At 42.4% G+C, this 27,254-nt stretch overlaps 1 protein-coding gene across 2 annotated transcripts in view; it reads right to left on the bottom strand.

The window, feature by feature from the left end:
• Positions 1-27,254, bottom strand: part of LOC146711973 (RNA binding protein fox-1 homolog 3-like) — a 435,195-nt gene that overhangs the window by 359,537 nt on the left and 48,404 nt on the right. The window lies entirely within an intron of this gene.

Below are 27,254 nucleotides of genomic sequence, written 5' to 3'. Positions count from 1 at the left end.
ATGCCAACAGATGTCGGCCGCGGCCATGGACAAGCCCCTCGGTGGCAGTGACAGCCAACAACACTGCAAGCTTGTCTAATGAATAAGAATGGCCTTTAGGTTTGGCTTTACAGGACTTTTTGCCTCAGGATTATAGCTTTATTTCTTGTGAATTGAGAAATAAGAGGGAGACGAAAAAGGGGGCAGAGAACAAAAGGTCAATTAAGAGTTGGTGAAATGCAACAGATTGCGCTTTGAAGTGTGCCGTGTCTGTGACATTTGTGGCATTTATGCAGCAATATTATTTCCAATTTACAAATGCAAACAGTGGAAAGGCAGGTGTAACGTGAAGGGTTGTGTCCTTTTTTCCTCCTTTGAGCCAATTCTTGGATGGGGTAGCTTTTTCTAATCTGCACACATTTGCATGCAGATAATTTACCAGTGTAGTGACAAAAAATTATTTACAAATAGAGTATCTTAATTGGACACCTGCTGTTTCTTAATTATGAGAAAGTATTTTGGGTTTAGAGTGAAGAGGACATGTAACACAAAGCAAACAAATTAGCCTATCCTACAGACAAATCCTCCCAAAGACTTCCCTAAACAAAGCGCAGATTTGGCAGGTTTTATAAGGGTGAGCTTTTGTTTATCAATAGCTATTCCAAATGAGGAAAGAAGATCCTTTGCAGCTGAAAAGTTGGCGCAGGCGGTCTGCTGCTTTCTGTTTTTTCCTCCTAACTCTTTTTGGTAAAACTATCAATTTGTGCTGTAATTTTGCAAAACTAATGAAATTCAATTTTAAAATGGTTTTTTTGTCTTTTGAAAGCACTTTAAAAAATAAGATGTTTGACCTCAACAGGCCTGATGTTGTCACAGACCAGGAGAACAGCTGAATCAATGAATACCAAAAATTCCTTTGAAAGGTGACTGACAAAAGCATGCCAGGTGTGCAGCGATGACATTCATGTCCCTGTCCCTGAATTTTAAGCTCTTTTAATACCACTATTGAGGAGATCACCTCTAACCTCATCTCACTTGTGTTTGCTCCAAGGAAACATATTACTGGTGCACCAGCAGCAACAGAATAAACCCTCTAGACTGTGTGGAAAATCAACACAGCTATAACGATGAATGCCTCTCACTAAAAATAAACCTGAATGAATCTCAGAGGTTTAATGAACAAAGTTTGTGCAGAGGGGATTTATCTTATTGGAAAGATGAATTCACTTCCAAGGGAGGCATACTGACAAGAAATAAATGTCTTTTCAAACTGTAAAGAGGCTTCGTATCTGCCGCTGAGCAAGATTCATTCAGAAGGAAAAAAAATGCTTTGTCTCAGTTTGAAGAACCACCGTAAGGAATTCATGAAGAAGAAAAAGCAACAACTTCTGCATGAACAAGTGCTGTTGTGAACACGGCTGCAGAGTAACAGCTCGTTGTGGAAAGGCTGCCCTCCTCTTGCAGGATGAGGATCTGAATCTCAGTGCATTGAAAGTATAGTTAATTAAAATTGGAGTATATGTAATCAAAAAGTAAAAATTCAATTTTATAGAAGGTAGCACGATTATCAGCAGCGTCACGTGGAAACAACGCATATGAACTACGTCGCGGTGGAGAAAACTGCACAGACCTGAACAAAAATGCAGCGCTACACATTGTTGTAATCTCTTTCTGCTGCCGACTGAATCACAGCTGCTCGTGCTCACATGGTTCATTGTTTTCCATCTTTGCACAGGCTCCGAGGAGACTGTTCTCCAAAGAAAAACAAGACAAAACCCGGTCCGCAGAGAAACGGATGGATGGGTCACCGAAATGCAGAATTTCAACACAGGAGACAGATGTTCCTGTCCTGTTTCCAACACGATTTTCTGTTGTCTGTGAAAGTGATCATTCCCTGAAACTCAAAACCACAATTTTTGTTTTGATTGTAACCATGACAACTTTGATTAATTAGCCCATTAGCCCAAAATCTTGATGTTTATTTCCTAACAAAGGAAATCATCTCTGTAGGAAACCCATTGATAAAATTCATGAAACCACTTGTTCCTTATTTTGGAGGGAATCTGCTTGTGAAACGAGCCTGATTCTCTTCTAATTAAAATAATTAGAAATAATTTCTTAAAGCTGAAGAACCTACAGGAATGCCAATTACCGATGTATGTTAAATGCATGCAAATGACTATTATTTATACATTTTAGGTTTTTAGTATTTAGGTTTACGGAAGAGGAAATTATTATAAAAGCAGAACATACTGTGCTATACTGTCTTTATACTGGACGGTATGAAGGTTCTAATTTTAATTTAAATCCGTCAGAGTATGGAGAGCTAACCTGTTTATCCTGCACTAAACTGCAATGTCATGCAACCTTTAAGCAAAACAAAGTTAGCATACTTAGCTTGTTTTCCAGAACGTTTCACATGACGAAAATACACAACTTGACAACAAATACAGATCCAATATATGATTTCACAAAGAGGAACCCACATGTTCTTTAAAGTTTTACTTTAAAACACCACAAGGCAGTCTTTACCTTTAAATTTAACCTCTCTTCTTCGTCTCTGAGTGAAGTTAGCTTGCACTGCTGGACCTTTAGCTAGCAGGCACGGTCTATGACAAACTGCACACACACAGTCTGCGTTGATGTTTGTTGAGCTGTTAGAAACGTTGCATTCAAAATTACCTTTCACTTAAAAAAACGTCCCTTTATGCTTGCTGCTCTTCTGTAGGACGAGCTAAATGATGAAGTACCGGAATCACGATGTATGGACACCTGCACTCGTTCCACCGTTGACCAAAAGAAAAGGCGCATTTTAACCACTGATATGGTATTATATCTCTTTTTATCCAGTGACCCCTGGTGATTGGTACACCTATAGAAAGTGCATTACATGTGTTACTGTTTAGGCTCAAATCGGTTTGAAATAACTCTCCTCAAATGTCCTAAACCTGAAGTACCGAGCTTGCTTTGAAAATGTAAGCAACAGAAAATATAGATAATTCTGTTAAAAGGTAAGGAGTAAATGTAAAAAGTTTTCGGAAAAATAAATACTCAAGAAAAGAAGAGATACATTACAAAGTTTCTCACTATTTATGCTAATTTAAACAATAACTTAACTCAAGCAAATCACAAAGGGTGGAAAAGACTAAACTTCTTTATTTAAGGAAATTGGAAAGTATGACACAAAAAGTACAATATAAAGGAAGAAAAAATACACAAAACAAATGAGCTTTTAAAATTTCATCCTTCAGTAGAAATTCCATAATCAGCTGTAAGTGGAATTGGAAAGTGGAAGCATGTAGGAATCATAGACACTCAGCCATGAATTGTCTGACTTCACAAAGTTGCTGAGTTTTGAAGCACATAGTGTGTAAAAATTGCCAACGCCCCACCAAGAACTGCAGACTCCTCTGGCATTAACATCAGCACAAAAACTGTGCTGGGAGCCTCGTGGTGTGGATTTCGGTCAAGCAGCTCCTGCAGGTGACCCAGTAGTTTGTCCATCGTGATTAGGCCACTTTTATTTAATTGGATTACGTCATGTAATTTGTAAAAAACGTACACACGATCATAAAAAATAAAATAAAAATAGTTACAAAGATACAGAAATTACATTGTACTGTCATGTTCTGTGATACATGTAAACTGCATCTATGACAGAAACATGTCATATATAACGTGTAACCTGTAATTTGTTATATGCAGAGGACCCTTTCATTATTAGAGCCCTGCATGACGTTGGGCTGCTAGGCTAATGCTAAAAGACAAAGCTGTTCCAAAAAGGAAAGAGGGTGACAGCTGCACGCTGCAAGAATTATTACATCACTAATATTATTGTCCCGTGTCATTAATAATCAGAGCAAATGGCTGTTGGCCAAAGTTTCCGGCTGTATTGTTTGTCACTGTGGATGTTTGCGATGTCCACTCTTGTATGAGACATTAGACTGAATTAGAGTTCAAACACTTAGTGGATGGAGAGGATGTCAGTCCTGATCAAGAATAAGAAATTATTTGTTGCAGACTTAAGGTTTGTTAGGCAGCAGGCGATGCACACAAGCACCCGATTCAATTTGTGAAAGTCGAAAAATGAGCAGCTAATTATTAAAAAGGGGACTTTAGTGGTGGGGGGGCTCAGGAAATGGGGTCTAAAGCACTATTATGCAGCATTATTGCCCATTCTGAACTGTGAAAGATGCTAAATTACATTAGTAGAGTCCAAGAAGTTCACTTTAATAATGCATTGCAATCTAATAACACAACTGTATATTTGATGCATTTTCCCCATTTATATGGTCAGTCAAGGCTTCTTTTTCTGCCAGAAGATTCACCATAAGAAAGAGTATAATACTGCCCTGTAACGGTGATGTTCTGATTTTAAGTCTCATCTGGGCATATGTGTTCATTTTAACAATTATCATATAATTCAGGGGTGTCAAACATAAAGCCCGTGGTCCAGATTCAGCAAAGACTAATCTGGCCAACGGGATAGTTTTGTCCTCCAGAATTTATGGAGGACACAAATTTGGCACTTTTAAATGTATTTTCATAAGTTTTATAACCTTCAATTCTGATGAAGACCACACAGCCACTCATTCTGCACCAGTTTAATCAAGTTACAGACAAACAATTAAATGACAGAAGACAAACTAAGAGGTATTGTACATAAATTTCATGTCTTTTTCTTATAAGATATGACAAAAACATGACACTTTGGCAACAATTTGGTTACTTTTTAGCATCACATGATTGAATATTGACACTTCGATGGTATTCCTACTAATCACGACAGTTAAGGAAGCCTTTCCATGGCTGATTTGATTTAAAATGCATATAACTTGTTACATCTGTGGATTTCTCCTTGCAGAAATAAGCAGGCACCTTAATAAACCTGTAATAGTCATAGATCATAAGCAACGACCTGCAGTGTCTCAGCTTGTGTTGTAAATACCCACCTTGTGCCCACCATTGCTGTTAACATCAGCTGTGTTGGCATGTCACAATAAACCAATAAAAACATTAACATATAAATCACACATGTCTGAACGACTCAGGCTGTTAGTTTAAATCATTTTTGTCTTGAAATGTATCCTGTTCCTATTAATAAAAAATATACATCTTTATGACATATTTTGCTGTTAACATGCTTGAAGGAGATCGTCTGAAAAACACCCATTAACCATCGTTTAATTTCACATTTCTGTCATCAGAAAAATAAAACTCCATCTGGGTATTGACGTTTGAAAAGAGTGTGACCGTTTCATTTGTGTAAAGTCTGTGCAACAGCGTGAAGTTTACAATCCTGCCTGAAGACGTTTCAGATACTGACACTTTTCTTTGAGAGGCTGAGATTCCTTTCAAAAGTACTGTTATTCACCCGAAAGTAATGACGGAGACATAAACAGTATTTTCTATTCATGGTCTAACCTTCCTGCATAGCTTTGATTTGGCCTTGGCGGCAAACATCACAAAGATAAGAAATGCTTCAACAAGAGAGATCTGGTCAGCTCAGTTCAGCAGCTGAGTGAACACGAGCGAAAAAGATTTCAGCTTCTGCCAATCTCCTCCTTCCCTCCTTGTGTTTTGACCCGACTCAATGCTTTAAGTGACTTTTATTAAGCTTATTCAAATCGGTGAAATGTTCCAGGGACATTATGCTAAAGTCACACTAGGGAAAGCAGTCGAAAATTATTGCGACCGCTTGCAATTGCGACGGAATTTGTTGCCTTGGAAAACGTTGCTTCAAAGACGGGACCAGGTGCGTCAAGACGGCAATAAGATGGAGTCAGTCTGCTGTCAGTGTGTGATTGAAGGGGGTCAACTGGCAATTACATGCAATCTATTTGTGGTAATAAAATAGCGAAAATGGAAAATCCGTTGCCATCTGTTGCTTCACATTAAAAACAAATTCACATGAACTACTGAACCTCATCGATCTGATTGGTGAGGTTCTGGCTGCACAAGTTTTTATATAAGGGATATGACCTGAATGCAACCAGTTGGCAACCATTTGAGTCAAGTACGCAATTGCAAAGAGACACTTTGCTCACACTGCAATCCTCTTTGTTCTGTCTGCATTTCTAAATTAGATGACAATTATTTGCAAACCTTCAAAGCGGCTCAGAGTGAACGAAGACACACCAAGTTGGCCCGTTGTTGTTTGGAGACAGGTTGCCTCCCATCAGCCAACCTGTGCAATTACAACAAACATCCACAGGTTGAGGGTTTTGTACACTGATCATTAGTGTTTGTCACAAACTGCTACAAAAACTTCTGTGCAATCGCTGGCAAGAGCTGATTTTTCCTAAAGAGGTTGACATTCTGTTTTTACTCTAATGTGACTGAGCCATTAAAAATACATACCTGATACTGAAGGAATTACATATACTGATATAATTTCAGTTCTGTTAATTTTAAAGTTAAAAAAAATTGATAGTTTTTTTTCCCACTCTGGCCTGTAGTATCATTTATTCATTTAAATATTTGTGATGTGATTCGCCCACTTTTGGAGCTACTATTTTAATTTTAGATTAGCGAGATGTCTGCCTTGTCTTAGAGATACTGAAACTAATATTTGCCTTGTAGGGCAAAAATGGCAGCAGTTTCTCTTCCCAGGAATCGTGACCCAGTGACTGAAAAGAAAAGTTCATGAATGATGTTTGGAGCTGTTTTTTTTTTTAACATCTACAGATTTACATTTAGCAACCAAAGGAAGTTAGCAGCTAGCTAACATCTCAGCTCAACTAAAGAGGGATGACAGCAAAATCTTGCAATTAGGATGGATGGGCCTGTCATCACTGGTGGATGGATACACTTGTGCAGAATGCTGGTTGGTGGAGTACGTTTGGTAGAAAATAGTTCCTACATGAGATCGCCCAGGACAAGGATGCTGCTGCTGCTGAGGGTTCAGATGTGTTCTTTGTCCCTTTAGCAAGTGCTATTTAGTTTCATGACATCAGCTGAGGGCAGACATCTCCAAGGCAGACACCTTGACAGCCGATTGCTCTGAAATTGTGCGACTGACACCAAAATACTCTAGATGGCTTTAGAGCTCCACAAGACAAACATCTGTAAATCTGATTCTGGTGTTAAGTGCCCATTTAAGAAAGTAGTTTGTCTGTCTGTTGCTTTAATTCTATGAGGTATTTCTTTATAAAGTTTTTTTTTTAAAAAGCATCCTTTCCAAATGTTCAGGGGTACACACATTCACTCGTGTAACAGTTTGTGTGTTATGACTGCAGCTGTTTCACCTGTCACAGTTACTGCTGCTTCACATTTGAAGGTCAGCAAGAGGTAAAGCCTTTCGCCTCACGCTGATTCCTGGTGACACACGGTGCTGCACTCTGGCAGAGGCTAAAGGAATCTATTTTGGACACATCCTCAACCCCTTTGTCTGAAAGGCCCTTCCAAATATCAATGTAATCATTTCCATCAGCTGTCTTTGTAGAATTATTTACGGCTGACATGACACACTCACCTTTCATCACCAGCCATTACTGAGTTTTTTCTTTTCTTTTTTTTGACCGCTAAAAAGCTGACAGATCCAATGATACCATTTAGCTACATGATTGTCAGACTTAACAACCTCCAGGTCTGTTAATAAGCTTCACTCTTTGTGCCACGTCTGGAATTTGCAATATTTTTATGCACTTTTCTCGCCTCCAAGAAATGAGTTCAGCCTTAGTCAAGCCTCGCTTCACGTCCACGCCATATCAACATCATTTGTCATTTCTCTTTTTTTAAATAATTCGCTCGATATTAGCAAATTAAATGAGCTTTTTTTCTCTGCCTTTTTGCCCCAAACTTTTGTGAGAAATTATAGGTTTCTATGGTTGACAAGACAAAGCTGGACAAATAAATCAATACAAAGCAAATGAAAGCAAATTGAATCTATTAAAGCAAAATTACTGAGAGAAAAGAACCAAACACAATGTAGCCCGCAGAACCATGGCCGCAGACAATTAATGGCGGTGGGAGCAAAAAGGTGCTGGCTCATTAAGCCTGGCCAGCCCTGTGCATGAAGACAAGGCCAACAGCCAGACCAAAGCAGACCAGCACAAACCAGTCTGCTCAGCTGCAGGCCCACAGGGAGGTACCCTTCTACCTGTAGCTGCTGAAGGCTAAAACCCAGGGATGTGTTTGATTCCCCGAAAATAAAAAAAAAGCTGAATTAGAGGAGATGAGCTTTTCAATAACCTCCCCCTTCCCCTCAGCACCTCCCACGTACCTGCGCCTTGTCCTGTACCCAAGGAATGGCAAGCAGCAGGGTGCCACGGAGGACCTTCAGATCAGCGTGAGCCAGCGAGGGGGGCTCTCCCGGGCAGCAATGAGTAATTAGCGCTAATTAGTGGCAGTGATTAACCACACTGGGGAACGTGGGGGCCGGAAGGGAGCAGATTGATAGAGCTGGCCCTCCTAACCCACAGAGGCTCCAGTGCATCTTAAGCAGGGGGTGGGTCAGCTGGATGTGGCTGGCAGCCAGATGCTATGGCCGTGAATAAAGGTGGAACATGCTTGGAGCATCCGTAAAAACCATTTCAGCAACAAGGAGGCGAGGGCTGATACGCAGCTACTGAAGCATACGTTTCAAATCAAAAGGCTGTCAATTCATTACACCCCGAGGCAGGGTTATTCAAATGAGGGTCCTTGAGTGGAATTGGACCCTCAAGTCATTTCAGCAAGGTAATTTGAGTGATTCTGAGGAGCTAATTGAAAATCGTATTGATTAATGTATTCAATAAAATGTCTTATCTTGTGTTAATTTCTACCAATAACAGAATAAATTAGTTGGTTACTAGTTATCAGCCTTGTGCTGCTCCTGTGCGGTTGCACGAGGAAGCGAGCAAATTTCCAAAACCGGTTGCATTGGAAATCAGACAAGTTTACATGCACTGCAGTGACCTAGTTACTGAAAAGCCACAAAAAAGACAATTCAGCAGAGACTGTAGTTAGCACATATGTTTTCCTTCTGAGCAGATTTAATTTATTTGTTTTGCTGTGAAATGTTTATGCATTACACTTTGAGGGTGTGCATGTATTCGCTATCAGGGCAGTCAGACTTAAACAAATAAGGCTGGATTACTAGCGCTCCTTCCACTGCAGTGTCACACTTTTTCCCTGTTCCCTGGCAGTTTTCAAGTCTACATACATCCTTCAGCCACAACTCTAAAACCACTGACAAGGGAAGTGAATAACATTAATCATTACAATGTAAGACTCTTGTGGGAAAACTCGGGTCTTGGTATTCATGCCGATGCTGCTTTGAACATCCCTCATACCCCACCCATAGCAATAGTGCTCGTCCGCAGCAACAGCCCCCCCCCCAGCGGGACAAATCTAGCAAAACCGCAAGAGCTCAATAATGGCTCGAGGAACATAACCAGTAGGTGTACGTAGCCTCCAAACACCCCCAGTTGCTAATCCGCACGCCTGTGGGATGCACCGGTACAAAGCTGGTTCACAGAAACCCTCAGGGCCCAGAGGATCTGCAGTCCTGGTGCCAGACACCCCAGGATACCTCCAGATGTTGTGTACAACATCCAACAGTCTGTTTTGGAGATCTACCTAATATTATACAGGTGGTTTTAATATTGTCACTGAATGGTGTATATGTCCAAGCTATATCTACATGGGTAACCCAAAACTAGATGTCAAACATATATGAATTTTTTTTTTAAAGGGTATGAAAATATAATAAATACATTTTTTTAAAAAGCTGCTGTTGTCTCCGCACTGGATACTGGATCATTATCAAATAAAAGAGGTTCTCAAAGTCTGCCAATGTTTGATATTTGATTTGAGCTTTTGTTTAATAAATGTATTACTTTCATTTTCTGCAGAGGCAGCCGCACCTTTTTCCTGAATGCCAGCACAGTTTACAGAACACATGAAATAACTGAAAATACTGTAAAACAAAGATTAAATTCACAGGCCAGAGCCAGCTGATGAATAATTGACACGCTCTCCTTCAGCAAGACCATTATGTACCTTTCTGCACTTGATTAGATGTAAGGGCAAGTCACTGCCTGTGTAACCCACATAAAAATAAAAAGAACTGCGTCTATAACTAAATTGGAATCTTAAATTCCAACCGGAGCGTGTCCGTGAAGGCATCGTGCGTCATGACGCACGCCACGCCGCGAGGCTGCACATGCCTGTTGTGACCAATCACATTCGCGAGGCACCGATATATGCCTTCCGGGTTGTCGCCTCGAAACGACGCGGGGGAGAGGCGTTAGCGGATGGAAGCAACAGTATTTTGATACCGCCGTGGGTAGATGCGTGGGGCTCGTATGTGACATCGCACGTAGTGAATGTGCAGGCTAGTGGTGCCCTGGAGAGACCACAGCGACACCACTACTTTGGATGGCGAGCTAGGCCCAACGAGCCAGAACCCCAGCTACAACTTCCTGCGGTCTGGTAGGAGGCTGCTGCGGCCTACACTCTCCCCTCTTGGTTTAGTCCCCTAAATCTCACTTCTGAGATTTCAGCTTTGGAATCTTAGTGCTGATCATCCTACTTCAAATTTCAACCTGTCTAGACTGTCATACGCGTTGGACTTATATCACTCATGAAATAAACTTTATGGACATTGTTGCCAGAGGTTGGACGAGGTTCCTGCACTGCCGTGCAGCGGATATTTTACAAGCTTGAATTGTTTTATTTTTTCCTTGTCTGCAGATTTTGTAAATATTGGTGTTTGGTAATTGCACTTTATTTTCACTATAAATAACAATTGTAATCACAATATCTGTGGTTGTACGTTTATTGTACTTCACTCACCTCCTAGAGCCGAATCTGATATCTTCTGAATTAGCCCAACTATTCATAACCAACTTAAATTATTTTAGCTTATGTACTTGCTACATAAGACAAATTAGTGGCGAGCCAGCCAGGAGGTTGTGTCAAGTATAATATTGTTGTGTACATTCAGTCTCACTATCTCACCATATTACTATGAACATGGACTTGTTGGAGTCATTAGGTGTTAAAATACCACACGCGGTGTTGGTCAGTGGCGTCCCCGCATATGAGGTTGAGGAGGTTGAAGATTTTCTTCTCCAGTATGGTGCTATTGAACGCTCCGTGCCAATAAACTCACCCGGCTCTGAGTTTAATAATATGCTCATTGTTGAGTTTAAAACGGGGTCTGCTTTTGATTTATTGGGTCCGATTCTGCCGTATACATTTAAGCCCTTAAATAATGAATATCATATAAAAAGCTTGTCTAAAATCTATGCGTCTACTGTCGGGTGCACAAAGACTAAGACTTATTTAGCTGACTTAAAACAAGTAGCAAAACTGTCTGGTCAGGATTTTGCTGAAGTTCTCCAAGAACTAATGACCCAAATAAATGGAGCTGTTTCAGAACTGCGCCCAGGAAAACCAGAAGGGCTCAAGCAGGAATGCACTGCCGCACCTGAACACAAAATGGCTGCCACTCCGGCTCAACAAACCCACAACACGGCTATTCCTGTCACTTCTTCAGCTGCCCTACATCCTACAACAACAGAAGGACATTCTATCAGTATGTCTGCGGCTGAGTTGAATCCACCTGAAGTACAGAGGTATGTTGTGGAGCATATAGTAAAGAGCGAAGATGTAAACATACGCTCATCCCATAAGCTGCGCATGTTTTCTGGGAGACTACCACACCCACAGCATGAGGTGGACTATGATACATGGCGCTCTGGAGTGGATCTCATCTTAAAGGATCCAGCCATTTCAGAACTGCGAAGATCCAGACACATCCTTGATAGTCTTTTACCACCTGCAGCGGACATAATCAAGCACCTTAACCCCGACCTGCCAGCAGAGACTTATATTCAACATCTTGATTCTGCTTATGGAATTGTACAGGACGGGGAAGAACTTTATGCGAAGTTCATGGACACGCTGCAGAACTCGGGTGAGAAGCCATCCGGCTACTTACAGCGACTTCAGGTGGCCCTGAGTTTAGCTGTTAAGCGGGGAGGGGTCAAGCAGGGTGAAGTGAACAGGCACCTGCTCAGCCAATTCTGTAGGGGATGTTGGGATAGTAACCTTATCTCTGAGCTCCAGCTGAAGCAGAGAAAATCTAACCCACCTTCTTTTGCAGAACTGTTACTCCTATTAAGAACTGAAGAAGACAGAGAAGCTAGCAAAACTCTGAGGATGAAGCAACATTTGGGAACACCAAGACACAGAGTTGCAGCTCAAGCTCAGTTCGCAGTAGAAGAAGAAAAGGGGGTCTGTGCTGCGTTGTCCACTCTCACCCAGCAGATGGCGGAGATACAAAAGCAACTTGCCGCCTTAACTGCCTCCCAGTCTCACCAGTCCCGTACTCCTGTTCCAAAGCAGCACCCGAAGCAAAGAACGGATACACAGGGGAATATATCATCTAACCCCAAGCCTGGGTTCTGTTTCAGGTGTGGGGAAGATGGACACATTAGACCACAGTGTGAGAACAGACCCAATCCCGCATTGGTCAATGCAAAACGCAAACAGTTCAGTGAAAAGAAACCAAAATGGCAGAAGCGGAATTCATCAACTGGACATTTAAACTAGATACAGTTTCTGTAATGGGACGTACAGGAACTGTGCAGGACCCACATTGTCCCGCAAAGGAGGAAAGGAACAAGGAGGAAATTGTTCACTGTGTAGACCTACACACTTGTCCGAAGGCAACTACAATGTTACCTCATGGGTTAGTTGGGTCAAGATGCACAACAGAGGTGACCCTAGCAGGCCATCCATTGAAATGCCTGCTTGATACAGGATCACAGGTTACTACAATACCTGTATCCTTTTACAACAATCATCTTCATGACCAACAAATTCAACCACTCCATGATCTTCTCCAGGTGGAAGGTGCTGCGGGTCAAACCATTCCATATCTTGGATACATTGAGGTTTCCGTCAAGTTCCCCAGAGATTTTGTTGGTGAAGAATATGAAGTAACAACATTGGCTCTAGTTGTTCCGGACGTACACCCTGATGTCCCCGCTACTGTGCTAATTGGGATGAACACCCTGGAACCCCTGTATGAACAGCATCTTAACCAGCATCCGAGCTATCAGCCTAGCACTCATGGGTACAGAGCGGTGTTGAAAACACTACAGCTGTCACACAAGCAGAAGGAGAATGGCAGCATTGGGAATGTGAGGCTACTAAGCAAAGCTCCAGTGCGTGTTCCGGCCGGCCGCACTATTGTCATCCAGGGCTCTGCCAAAGTTTCCACCCCGTTGTTTAGCCAGAGTGTTCTCCTACAGCATCCTGCTTCCACCTTACCTGGGGGGTTGTGTGTCAGCAGTTGTCTCATCAACTTCCCAGCTCTTTCTCCATACAAGGTTCCTGTGGTTATTACAAATGAGTCGGAGCAAGATACCTTCATTCCACCTCACAGTGTCATTGCGGATTTGGAAACCTACCACTGCATCTTGTCTGAACATCGTGTGACCCATCTTCCAGTCAGGAACACTACCACCAGCCTGAACTTTGATTTTGGTGATTCTCCACTGTCACCTGAATGGAGGACGCGAGTCATAGGCAAGCTGAATGACATCTCGGAGGTCTTTTCGCATCATGACTTGGATTTTGGATGTACATCAGCTGTCAAACATCATATTCCACTCCATGACAATACACCATTCAAGCAACGTGCCCGGCCAATCCATCCACAAGATTTCGAAGCTGTCCGCCGTCACCTGCGTGAGCTCCTGGAAGCCGGCATTATAAGGGAATCATCGTCTCCTTTTGCTTCGCCTATCGTGGTGGTCAGGAAGAAGAACGGTGAGGTCCGGCTGTGCATAGACTACCGGAAACTAAACCTTCAAACCATCAAGGATGCATACCCCTTACCTAATTTGGAGGAATCCTTTTCAGCACTCACTGGTTCTAAGTGGTTTTCAGTGCTCGACCTGAAGTCCGGTTACTACCAGATCCAGATGGAGGAGGAAGACAAGGCAAAGACTGCTTTTGTGACTCCTCTTGGGTTCTGGGAGTTTAACCAAATGCCTCAAGGTGTTACCAACGCCCCAAGCACCTTTCAGCGCTTGATGGAGCGATGCATGGGGGACCTTCACCTAAAGGAAGTGCTCGTTTTCCTGGATGACTTAATCATCTATTCGGACACTCTTGAGGAACATGAACGAAGGCTGCTGAGAGTCCTGAACCGGTTGAAGGAATATGGGCTGAAACTGGCACCGGAGAAATGTCGATTCTTCCAAAAGTCTGTAAAGTACTTGGGTCATATTGTCTCTGAGGAAGGAGTTCAAACAGATCCTGAGAAGATAGAGACCATCAAGACATGGCCGGTTCCCCAGACTCTGAAACAATTAAGATCTTTTCTGGGTTTTGCTGGTTATTACCGCCGGTTTATAAAAGACTATTCCGTCATTGCTAAACCCCTCAATGACCTGACTCGTGGATATTCTCCAGTTCAAAGATCAAAGACCCTGAAAGCTCACAAGATACCCACCTACAGGCCAAACCAACCCTTCGGGGAGAGGTGGGATACCAAATGTCAAGTTGCATTTGAAACCTTGATTGAGAAGCTTACAACTGCTCCGGTTCTTGGGTTTGCAGACCCGTCTCGTTCATACATTCTGCACACCGATGCGAGTGTGACCGGACTTGGAGCAGTGTTGTATCAAGAGCAAGAGGAGAAACTCCGGGTCATAGCTTATGCTAGCCGCGGATTGTCGCAGAGTGAGAGCCGTTATGCAGCCCACAAGCTGGAATTCCTCGCCCTTAAGTGGAGTGTGACCGAGAAATTCCAAGATTACCTGTACGGGGCAGATTTTACAGTGGTGACGGACAGTAATCCACTGACCTACGTTTTGACAACAGCTAAACTGGACGCTACTGGACACCGTTGGTTGGCTGCATTGTCAACGTACTCCTTTAAACTTCTGTACAGAGCTGGCAAACAGAATTGTGACGCTGATGCGCTTTCGCGGCGACCTTACTCCTGCTCCAGTGATGAAGTTTCTAATGACCATGAACTCATTCGTCAGTTCATTTCTCAACACACAGCTGATTCTGATGTCCTTCCAGAAGAGACTGTGAGAGCAATCTGCCAAAGTCATTTGGTCAGAGCCACACGGCCGGGTGACTGCGGTGAGGTTGGCTTCACACTTGTCGAGTCTTTGTCAGTTCAAATGGATACCATCCCTGACAGTTACTGTTCCGAGGACTGTCATCAGCTGCCTGTCGTTTCTACTCTTAACATCAAAGAGAAACAACACTCAGATCCCTGCATTCGAGAGCTTATTCACCAGCTTGAGACGGGGAACAGGGTTCCACCAACAGCTAGAGCTGAGCTCCCTGAACTTCCGTTCCTGCTCAGAGAATGGTCCAGGTTGGAGCTGGTGGATGGAGTCCTGTACAGGAGGAGACGGGACAATGGAGACCTTTTATATCAGCTTGTCCTTCCAGAGGAGTTGCGGCCATCAGTCCTGAAAAGCCTCCATGAGGATATGGGCCATATGGGGATTGAACGTACACTTGACCTTGTCCGTACGAGATTCTACTGGCCTAAAATGGCAAAGGATGTTGAGCAGAAGATTAAGACTTGTGGCCGCTGTGTGCGCCGAAAAGCCCTGCCGGAAAAAGCTGCTCCACTTGTCAGCATAAAAACATCTCGACCCCTTGAGCTTTTGTGTATGGATTTTCTTGCTCTTGAGCCTGACACTAGTGGCACTCGTGATATCTTAGTCCTGACTGACCATTTCACTAAATTCGCTGTTGCCATTCCAACACCCAATCAAAAGGCAAGAACTGTGGCGAAGTGTTTATGGGAGAATTATATCATTTATTATGGCATTCCTGAGCGAATTCATACCGACCAAGGGCAAGATTTTGAGTCAAGACTAGTAAAAGAATTGTGTGAGTTTGCAGGCATTCAGAAGAGCCGTACAACCCCTTACCATCCGAGGGGAAATCCAGTGGAGCGATTTAACAGGACGTTGCTGGCAATGTTGGGGACCTTGGAGACAAAACAAAAAACAAGGTGGAAAGAGCATGTGAAACCGTTGGTTCACGCCTATAATTGTACCAGGAACGAGGTTACAGGGTTTACTCCTTACGAACTCATGTTCGGTAGAACACCTCGTCTACCTGTGGACCTGGCGTTCAATCTGCCACTGCGGGAATCCCAGCAAAAGAGTCACTCACAGTACATTAAGTCACTCAAATCGAGATTGGAGGAAAGTTTCAGTATTGCCTCCAGTAACGCTACAAAGGCTGCCGACCGAAATAAGAAACGCTTTGACAATCGTGTGATACCATCAGCATTGGAACCAGGTGATCGTGTGCTTGTGAGGAATGTCCGCCTTCGAGGGAAGCATAAACTTTCAGATAAATGGGAGGAAGAAGTTTATGTGGTTGTCCATCGGGCTGGGGACCTCCCGGTCTACAAGGTAAAACCTGAGAACAGCGATGGACCTATGCGGACCCTTCACCGCGACCTCCTCCTTCCATGCGGCCTCCTCACGAGCAGTGAGGTTAACTTGGAATCACCAGAGCAATCGCTTCTGCACAGGCCAAGAACTCGGCAGCGGAACCCGGATTTAAATTCCCTCACAGAACCTCTGGTTGAGGATGAGGACACAGGAAGCTTGGTTTCATTGTATGTTAATCCTCCAACGTTGCACTTCACTGTGGAAAAACAGAATCAATTTCCAGATTCATCTGACAGTGGGAGCCTAGGACCACTGATTTTGGATCCTTCAGTTGAAGTGGAAGTGCAAGAGGAACCAGCCTCTGTGTCCAGTGTTCTTCCTCCAGCAGTGGAGTCTGGTGGTGGGCAATCTGACTCTGATGTGGAAGACATTTTGCTTGAACTTATTGAAAGTCACCCTGAAGATAGAAATAGCTTACCTGAAAACTTACCTGGAAGTGGAGACATACTTGTCAACATTCCTGTCGTTGCTGTTGAAGATTCTCCTGAAGAGTCTAGTGTTATTGAACAGGACACCGACATAGGTGACGGGCTAAGACGTTCACAACGACAAAGAGCACCACCTGATCGACTTCACTATTTCACTCGTGGTAATCCTCTGGTTTCCGTTGTCCAAACGATGTTGCATAGTCTTTCCGATGCATTGGGCCATAATGCTAGCCGTCCTTCGTCTGTTCACGTTGTCTAGCGTTTAACATGCGACGGGGCGTGCATGGTTAAGGCGGGGAGGATGTAACCCACATAAAAATAAAAAGAACTGCGTCTATAACTAAATTGGAATCTTAAATTCCAACCGGAGCGTGTCCGTGAAGGCATCGTGCGTCATGACGCACGCCACGCCGCGAGGCTGCACATGCCTGTTGTGACCAATCACATTCGCGAGGCACCGATATATGCCTTCCGGGTTGTCGCCTCGAAACGACGCGGGGGAGAGGCGTTAGCGGATGGAAGCAACAGTATTTTGATACCGCCGTGGGTAGATGCGTGGGGCTCGTATGTGACATCGCACGTAGTGAATGTGCAGGCTAGTGGTGCCCTGGAGAGACCACAGCGACACCACTACTTTGGATGGCGAGCTAGGCCCAACGAGCCAGAACCCCAGCTACAACTTCCTGCGGTCTGGTAGGAGGCTGCTGCGGCCTACACTCTCCCCTCTTGGTTTAGTCCCCTAAATCTCACTTCTGAGATTTCAGCTTTGGAATCTTAGTGCTGATCATCCTACTTCAAATTTCAACCTGTCTAGACTGTCATACGCGTTGGACTTATATCACTCATGAAATAAACTTTATGGACATTGTTGCCAGAGGTTGGACGAGGTTCCTGCACTGCCGTGCAGCGGATATTTTACAAGCTTGAATTGTTTTATTTTTTCCTTGTCTGCAGATTTTGTAAATATTGGTGTTTGGTAATTGCACTTTATTTTCACTATAAATAACAATTGTAATCACAATATCTGTGGTTGTACGTTTATTGTACTTCACTCACCTCCTAGAGCCGAATCTGATATCTTCTGAATTAGCCCAACTATTCATAACCAACTTAAATTATTTTAGCTTATGTACTTGCTACATGTCCTCCGCGTGCTTCAGGTTTCCAAACCAAAAATACAAAGCACAGAAGCTACTTTGGCAAACCTGTCAAAATTTTCAAAAACAAGTCGCTGATTAAATCTGCAAGGCTGACAGGTTAGGGAGCCGACAACCACCTTCTCCTTTTTATTGGTTTGTCCAGTGTCCATCAGTGGATATTTTCAAGACTAAAACTGATGGTAAAGATGAAGCGCTGGGAGCTCAAGTTACCACAAAAACAGAAAAAGAAAAAAAAAGCTCCAGTTACCAGCTATTTAAATCAGTGGATAGAAAGAAGGTTGGCAATTTTGACACAATCAGTGCTAGATGTAACTGCGCATATTGTTACAATAACATGTTACTTTAATAACATCACATAAGTCATGTAACGATGTAACAATTTATTGTTACAGAACCAAAGTTCTAAGTTACCTGGACGCTGGGTGGAGTCCAGGCGCCCTGCTACAATCAGCTGATTTCAGTTCATGTGTTGGAAAAGGGAACGTGATGGAGCGGTCCACAGCAGAGATGCAGACACTACTTTTATTTTTATTAAACAAGGACAAGAGGACAAAGGAAAAGTGCAAACTGCCTCCAGGATAGAAACAAATGCATTGTACTGCTAACACAACTTTGCAAACACCTGCGCAGATAGCATGCTAACACTAAGCTAGCCAAGAAACCAGAGGGATGTTAGTGTTGACTGTATGCTGACCTCAGCCCAGCAGCCAGACACTGAACAGCTAACAAAGCCAGTGATAAGCTTCCAGCATCCATTTCTACCTCTTCATGTTTGAGTTGGTGCATGAAATTGTAGCCTCGATTTATATTGTTAACTGTGCATTTATAGTGTAATATATAATGTAGCGAGTAGTGTAACACACACTTTCTCTGAGTAATTAATACTAATTAATACAAGTACTTAATATAAGTACTGCATTACCATTTAGAAAGCACTGATTTACTGTAATAAAAAGTAAATACAGCAAATATTTGGGTTTGGAAACGTCCAAGGATTAAGCAACATTTGAAAACAACCTTACTTAACTGCCTTAATTCACTCTTACTGGATTCATATGCTGTGAACATTATTTATAGACTTATACAGACTTTATAGAGGCCCTCTTGCCAGATATTCAAAGAGATGGGAAATATGAGGTATTATAACACCAATATTATTTACCATAAACACTTGAGAGAGTTGCACATTCAACTCAGTTTTCACAGACTGAATTTGTTAGGAATCTGACTTTGTATACCACTTAGCATTTCAAATAATGAATCTAGCACAAATTATGTCACTGGAGTCAGTTGGGGGAGAAGGAAGACGCGGTATAAATAGTCTGAGTTTTTGGTTTTGCTCCATTATTATAAATATTAGATTAAATTTAGACTCAGTGAGCCTGAGCCCAGTGCTAAAAACGAAATGTAAACACCTCAAGCAGAGCTCTCTCCCATCTTGAGGTGTGTGCTTTTTTTTAATGAGGTGACACACACGTGCAAGTTTCTCCACATGGCTTGAAAACAAATAGCATGATAGCTTACATGACGGGGCCACGTTGAGAAGCTATCGGAGCTTTTTGTGACAAAACAAGCGAGACGTGCGGAGCTTGATTTTAAACATCAATGACTTTAATTAGTGTCATCCTACAATCACCAATAATAGTCCCGAAATGTGTGGGCCCCGGCTCTGACAGCCGAGCAGATCTGTGGCGAAGCAGGGGGCTCTTAACAAGATAAGCCCTGAAATCAGCGAGCCTGAAGGAACATTACCTGAACAAGAGTGCTGATGAAAATGACTGCGGTGTCGGCCTGCTTGGAAACAACTGAAGTGTTGTTCACACGTCTTATCGTAAAACAAGTCAACAACACAAGCAGCACTACACCGGATAATTCCCATCACTTGTAGGTCTGAGAAAGAGGGATCATCCTTTTGTATGTAAATGATCCGGTAGAATCTTTAGATCTCTGGCAAAGAAGGGAAGAAGACAAAAAAATTGGCATTTTACAGAGAAACAGATTAAACAGATGACTCAAATCCTGTCTGAAGATTAAAAAATGCCTATCTGGAAAAGGATTTTATTAACTGATGTCTGCTTTTGGACGGATTGGTGCTGTTTCTATGCAGTCAGCAAATCCCATGAAAAGGCGAGAGAGTCTTTGTCCGTCTCTCCATAGTTTCAAAGCTAACACTCTACTTTGAAAACAGCAGGTGACAAACAATCCCAGGTCAAAGTTCACACTGGCCGCGTTGGCTCCAGGCTTGCAGTATCTGTGCCGCTCACATGTCGCCCATTAAGTCTGCATTCCTGTTGTGTAATAAATCCCAGCTCTGAAAGCATAAATAGTAGAAAATGACGCCTTTTCTTCATGAATGCTCTTTACTGACATAACTGATTTTCTGATATGACTATATAGCACATTTGACGCCTCCGCTTCTCGCTTTAATAGCATGCAATTGCTAACGTAGTTAAAAAAAATAGTTGGGAACATAAAACTTTGTTCAATGACACATTTGATCTTGTAAAACTTTGCATGTGTACACACCAGAGTGGATCTGTGGACCCATGTGCAACCGTAGCTATGAAGACCAAAACTGATTTCTTTGTACCCGGATGCTGTCCGTCGATCCATCCATCCATGCATGCATGCATCCATGCATGCATGCATCCATCCAAACATCCATCCATCCATCCATCCATCCATCCATCCATGCATGCATCCATCCATCCTGCATCCATGCATCCATCCATCCTGCATCCATCCATCCATCCATCCATCCATCCATGCATCCATCCATCCTGCATCCATCCATCCTGCATCCATCCATCCATCCATCCATCCATGCATCCATCCATCCAAACATCCATGCATGCATGCGTCCATCCATGCATCCATCCATCCATCCAAACATCCATCCATCCATCCATGCATGCATCCATCCATCCAAACATCCATGCGTCCATCCATGCATCCATCCATCCATGCATCCATCCATCCATCCTGCATCCATCCATCCTGCATCCATCCATCCATCCATGCATCCATCCATCCAAACATCCATGCATGCATGCGTCCATCCATGCATGCATGCGTCCATCCATGCATCCATCCATCCATGCATCCATCCATCCATGCATCCATCCGCTTCTTTTTCAGGGTCGTGGGGGGCGCTAGAGCCTATCCCAGCTGTCTTACAGTGTTAATAATTTTTGCAGATCAGGTCATCTCACATATTAAACCAGCATATTAAGCTCGTAGCTCTTTTGCACATAAACCTATTTAACACTTCATTTTATTATTTTTTGTCTCCACTTATTGATCAATGCTATGTGTACATATTAACCGGCATCTGTGTGTGGACAGCAGAGAAAGAATTTCATTGTACAGAGAAATGCTTTTTCTTTGCACACATGACAATAACGCTTTGAATCTTGAGGAGAGGCAGTGTACACCCTGGACAAGTTGCCAGTCTGTTGCAGGGCTGACACAGACAACCATTCGCACTCACATTCACTCCGTGGGCATTTTTCCAATTAACCTATCCCCACTAACTGTCTTTGGACTGTGGGAGGAATCTTTGGGCACTGACTCAGTGGTCATGTGAGGTAATGTGTTGGTTTTATTCTTCCACCTAAGTTACTGCTTGGGAGCAACGGATTATGGCAAATATGTACATTCAAAGTAATCAATTCAAACTACAGTGAATGTTTTGTGAAAATACAGCAGCCAGAAGATTTACAGTAATAGATTTTGGACTACAGTGGTGCTGTAGGCTTTATTAGACAACAGAGAAATTATTAGCCAACAAGATTAAATTTATCGCCTGGTTTGGCCTTTTGGGGGATTTGTTGGCAGTTTGCTGCTGGGATCAGTTTGAGCCAAGCTCATCTCAACTGTGGTTGAAACCCTTTAAATGGCCGCTTCTTCTTCAGGTGCGTTCAAATCAGTGTTAGGTATGTGCGGTGCGGTATACATCCTTTCAAGGACGGTTTAGGTGGTGTTTGTGTTTTGAACAGTGTTCTCACAATGCCCAAGATACCGACTGGTTTCAATTTCCTCTATTCTGACAGCCCATTCCATCCACAAGCTTGAATGAAGGCGGCCGTTACGGGGAGGTATTGCTGTAAACATCAAAACACCACATTCAGATCAAATGTCCCCCACAATCCGAAACCTTTAACAAAAGCTCTACAAAAGATGATTGCCTATCACATTCTAATTAACTACAATCACAACTAAAGTGGCCACAACACGTTTTAAACACAACAGAAAGTAAAGTCATGCCGGATGGTACGAGCAGCTTTGGCAAGAGATAAAGAAAACGTTCAAGCGCAGTGGTGACACTCATTGAATTATATGTTGACAGCTCTGTGTTAGTGAAGAGATGAAAGCAAAATGAGATTTTCAAAAGTGAATATGGGGAATGACGGTATTGCTTTCTCCACATTGTCAAACTTGACAGTGCTATTACCATCACCATAACATCAGGTGCTGACATATAGTATTCAGTTAGCACAAATCAGCTCCCTCCTTTGAATACTGATTGCATTTTAGGAACGAGGGTGTTCGCATTACTGTTTGGTAAGATTTAATCAAACATTAGGCCTAGAATTACAATAAGACGAGGAAAGGATTAGAATCAAAGTTAATGACCAACACCATTACTGCAGCAATTAGCTGTGAGATGCTTTAAAAAAATAAATGTATTTTTTTAATAATTAGGATGACAAGCAGGTGTTCATGTTATTCAAAAGAAGTCTTATCTTTAAAACACACATTTGTGGAATCATGGCATAAACAAATGGACTTTCTAAAGAATTCAGAAAACGAGTTGTTGATGCTCATCAGGCAGGAAAAGGTTATCAATCCATCTGTGAAGCGTTAGGATGCCATCAATCCACAGTCAGACCGACTGTGTACAAATGAAAGAAATTCAGGAGTGCCGTTAGCTCTTCCAGCAGTTGTCTACCAATAAAGATAAACCCAAGAGCAAGGTGTGTAATAGTCTGCAAGGTCACAGAGGAACCCGGGGTAACTCCTAAGCAGCTAAACGCTTCTCTCACACTGGCTGTTCACGTTCGCGGGTCCGCCATCAGGGTAACGCCGAGCAACGGGATAACAATGGCTGCGAGGGAAAAGCAGCTGCTCTTAAAAAAAGAGCGCTGCTGCTCATCTGCAGTCTGCTGAAGATCACACGGACAAACTAGAAGGCTGCTTGAAGGCTGTTTGTTCTGTGGACGGATTAGACTAAAATAAAACTTTTGGTTTATAAAAGAAGCATTATGTTTGGGGAGAGGAAAGCGCTGCGTTCCTGGATAAGAAGCTTATCCCATCTGTGAAACATGATGGTGGTAGTATTGTGGTTTGGGCCAGTTTTGCTGCTTGCGGGCCAGGATGCCTTGAAATCACTGATGGAGCAATGAATTTTGAGTTATTACAGCAAATTCTAAAATAAAAATGTCAGGACATCTCTCCGTGATAGAAGAATAAGAATCCAGCAGAAGGAGAAACCTGGAGCTACCACAAAGACTTAGTCGTACTAGGCTGGAATATCGAAATATGAATTCATGTGGATTCATCATTCTCTGACAGTATTATGCTTGCGCTGTTTGCTCATAGTCATAGAAGATCGGCTGGACCCACATTAATGGTCATTATTATAAATTCCATTATTAGAAAAATAAGAATTTAATTTCCTCATTTATCACAGGAAATATTATTCCAAAATATGCGCGGTAAGAATTAATGAGTGTGACAGAAATACGGGATTTCTTTCAAATCTACAACCATCAAATCAAAAACAGCAAAGTTATCTAGGTGGCTTAACGACAGAATTATCTTTAGAAAATATATGGAATGTAAAAAAAGCAGCAAATGAGCTTAATGTGCCTTAAAATTGATTAATCTTTTACGCCTAAATGAAAACCAGTGGAAGAGTACTTTATCATGAAAGCGTGAAAATCACACCGCAGCTAGTAAAAAGAAAACTTAACTTATTAAAACTTCCATTAAAAACTCCCATTAGTGAGTCTACACTTTTAACATGCACGGGGAAAAGTTTCATTTTCAAGACAAAAAGATAAATGACAAAGTAGTCCTATTACTCCAGGATTTGGTGTGTTAATATATTATCTCTTCATTAAACATTTGTGTTGGATCTCTGCTCTAATTAGTCAGCTCGCTTGTCTATTTGCACTGGAAGTTGTGTCAGTTTCAGGTAGAGCTGTCGCTGTGCCTGGAACGGTGGAATCGGAGGTGCATTCGGTTTGACATTTTTCCTCTGCGGTCAGTGGAAACAACGGATACAGAGGTGACTCTGAAGAGTGGGATGATAGACTATCCATGAGCTCTGATATCTGCCACTCTGACAAACATCAGCACACTCGAGCACTGATGGCGAAGACGACCATCCAGCCTCTCCTGCCATCCTCATGAGAAATGAGCATACAGAGCTTCTCCTGAACTTCCACAGAAAGAAGAAGGAAAATCAGCTTGGCATCTGCAGGATGACATGGATAGTCTGGCACATTCTGCAGATGCTCTGTGGGACTGGGATTGAGTTCAGATGCCGGCTCAACACTCAACGCATATTCCTGAAATCATTCCTGTACAGTCGTTGGAGTTTGGTTTGGCCATTTGTGCTGGTGGGCCAGGAGGAATACAATCACCGAGGGCTAAGTAACGCGTGTGAACCGAGGTTTCCCAGCAAGATACCGAAGCTGATAAAGCTACAACTATTGCAACATCAGTGAAAACTGATCTCTACTTTGAAGACGCTCCCTTCAACTGTGTGGCCGATTTCACATTTTCTCTATATTTTAAGAACAAAACAGGAAACAAACTGAAGAAAAAAGATCAAAAAGTTAACCGATAGTCAACTTTAGCCCTATAATAATGACATAATCTAATATTTCTTAAAAGAAATAACTGTGCAGTCAAGGATCATAAATATATTATGTATGTTCAAATGTATGCAGATAGCAAAACAAAGCATGTTGAGAGCGAGAGATTGCATCTATCCCCGATGCTACCGGGTAATTTAGCATCTGTGATTTATGCCCCGTATAACTGCTCAGTGCTAGTGCAGGATTTATAGGAATGATATACCCTTTATATAATTTCACTGACTCCAATTTTATTTTTTTGTTTTATTGCAGTGGTCTATCACGAGTCTTACATCACTGCAGCTCAGACACCTCAGCTGATCGCAATCCTTTCTGGCATTTTGAAACGCAGTCTGCCTGAACTGCCAAATTTCCACTCATTCCAAGTTAATTTAATATATGCAACTATTAGTGTGCTGGAAATCTTCCATCAAGCTACAATAATTAAACAGCTAGTCCCTCTAATAGAGATCTAATACAGTTAATTGTGAATTATCAAGCGAAACCAGCGATCAGCAAAAATTCAAAACAGACATTTATCTGCCTGCACTTGGTCGACGTCGCACTAAACAGCACAGACTCACAGTTTTCTGCTCACAGTGAGGTGGTAAACAGTCAAATTGGATGCATTAGTGCAAGAATATCTGCAACAAATTGCTCCTGGCATGAAACTCAGCCCATTATCTGATCAGATTTGACCACACATTTTTCAGTCAATCCAGCTGACACAAACAGCACAAGTGGGTAATGTGCCAGCTGGTGATGACCTCAGACCGGGGGTGAGGTTTTCAGTACTCAGCGACTCTTCTTTCCTCCCGCTTTGGAGTTCTTAAGGTTCACAGTGGAGACTTCATGAATAAGCTTTAATGTGACAGAGAAATTGGGGATCACTTTCTCTGTCTGGCTCTGCCAACAGTCTGATGGTATCGATGACTAGATGGCGTGAACGCGAGAGACTCCAAAGAGCGGATTAGAGAGGGGAGATAAGGCTATCCACTGTAATTAAGCCCTATCTCTGTACAGCCACTGAAGAAAATAAATCACCCTTCAGAGCCCGCCAGTGTTGAAATGTAGGAACAATTATTCAGTAATTAATCGTTACACATGCAGGCTCCAAACACTAATAGGACATATTTTAACTACAGCATTATAGAACTGTTAAATTAAATTAAGTCTGAATGTATTTAAGATCAATGTAATAGATCACATATTTAACCTTTTTTAATCACTCTAATGTAATTGTATTAGCTCTGTTATTAATCTTTTTATGATGTGCCCCATGTTAATTTCTCATCCCAGCCATGTGTAATTAGGAACAGAGATATATGGGGTGTGGCACCAGCCATACTACTACAAACAACAAGCAGAGCCCTGGAGGAAGGTGCTAGTCATTCCTGCAGTCCAGTCCCGGTTCTGTAATAGGCTGAGAATAACAGCGGATGAGGTCAAACATAATTAGACGAGGTATCACAGCTGCTAGTTTTGAGAGCGTTATCGAGTTTACAAAGTGCTCCTGCTGCCAAACAGTTAATGAACTAGTAATTTTTCTGTTTTGAACAGCGCTAGGTCATTTCCTCCATCATGAGAGAGTTGTTGGACGAACATAAAAGGGTGTCAGCGTGAGCAACGCTAGCTCAGATGAATGGAAAGGTTAACGCGCAAGCAAGGAGCTTAAACACAACTGAGAGAAAATTCAAACCGCAGCTCTACAGAGTGCACAGAGTAAAAATGCGAGGGTATTATTTGGTATCAAAGAGTCCTTTTAAATGACTCTTTTTTTCTTCGATGCCATTTTCAAGTTTGTGTGAGGTAGTTTAAGCACCTGAAACTATTCACAAGTAATAGTTGTGCTGGCTAAATAAGGCAAACCTAGACATCCCATATAAGGGAGCGCTCCCCCTTACAACAACTAAACTGTCTCCTCCGGCCTGTAATGCTATTTAGTCATCTCGATTGTTTTCGCATCTCTACTTTTGGATATATTGGCTCGAGAGATGTCTGCCTTTCCATCAATCTATAGCAGCGAAATGGCTCGTGCTGTGTGCCATTTGAAAAACTCAGCAACGATATCTGTTTCCAGAAATCGTGATCAGATCCTTCAAATGAAATCCACAAACCTTGTTGTTGTGCTGTGTTTCGCATAGGAACCTTTTAGTTTTAACCAGACTACACTTGGCAACCGAAGGATGCATGCAGCCAACTTACAGCTCAGCCGAGGGGGGGGGCCACCATCAATATTTTCAATATTCCTGACACAGAGTCATGAGCAAGAGGCGCTCCTCATGGCTAGATGGATGCTTCCTTTTGAATAGCATTATGGTTAAATGAGATGCCAGTATAGTAGCCATCAATTAGGCAGTTTGCTTCCATATAAGATTTCTT

This window comes from Copadichromis virginalis, linkage group LG4 (assembly GCF_057382275.1).
Source record: "Copadichromis virginalis isolate Kocher_CV1m ecotype Utaka linkage group LG4, C_Virginalis_male_GT1.1, whole genome shotgun sequence".
NCBI classification, from domain to species: Eukaryota; Metazoa; Chordata; class Actinopteri; order Cichliformes; family Cichlidae; genus Copadichromis; species Copadichromis virginalis.
The sequence above is the reverse complement of the archived record's forward strand: the minus strand, read 5'-3'. Positions and strand labels throughout refer to the sequence as shown.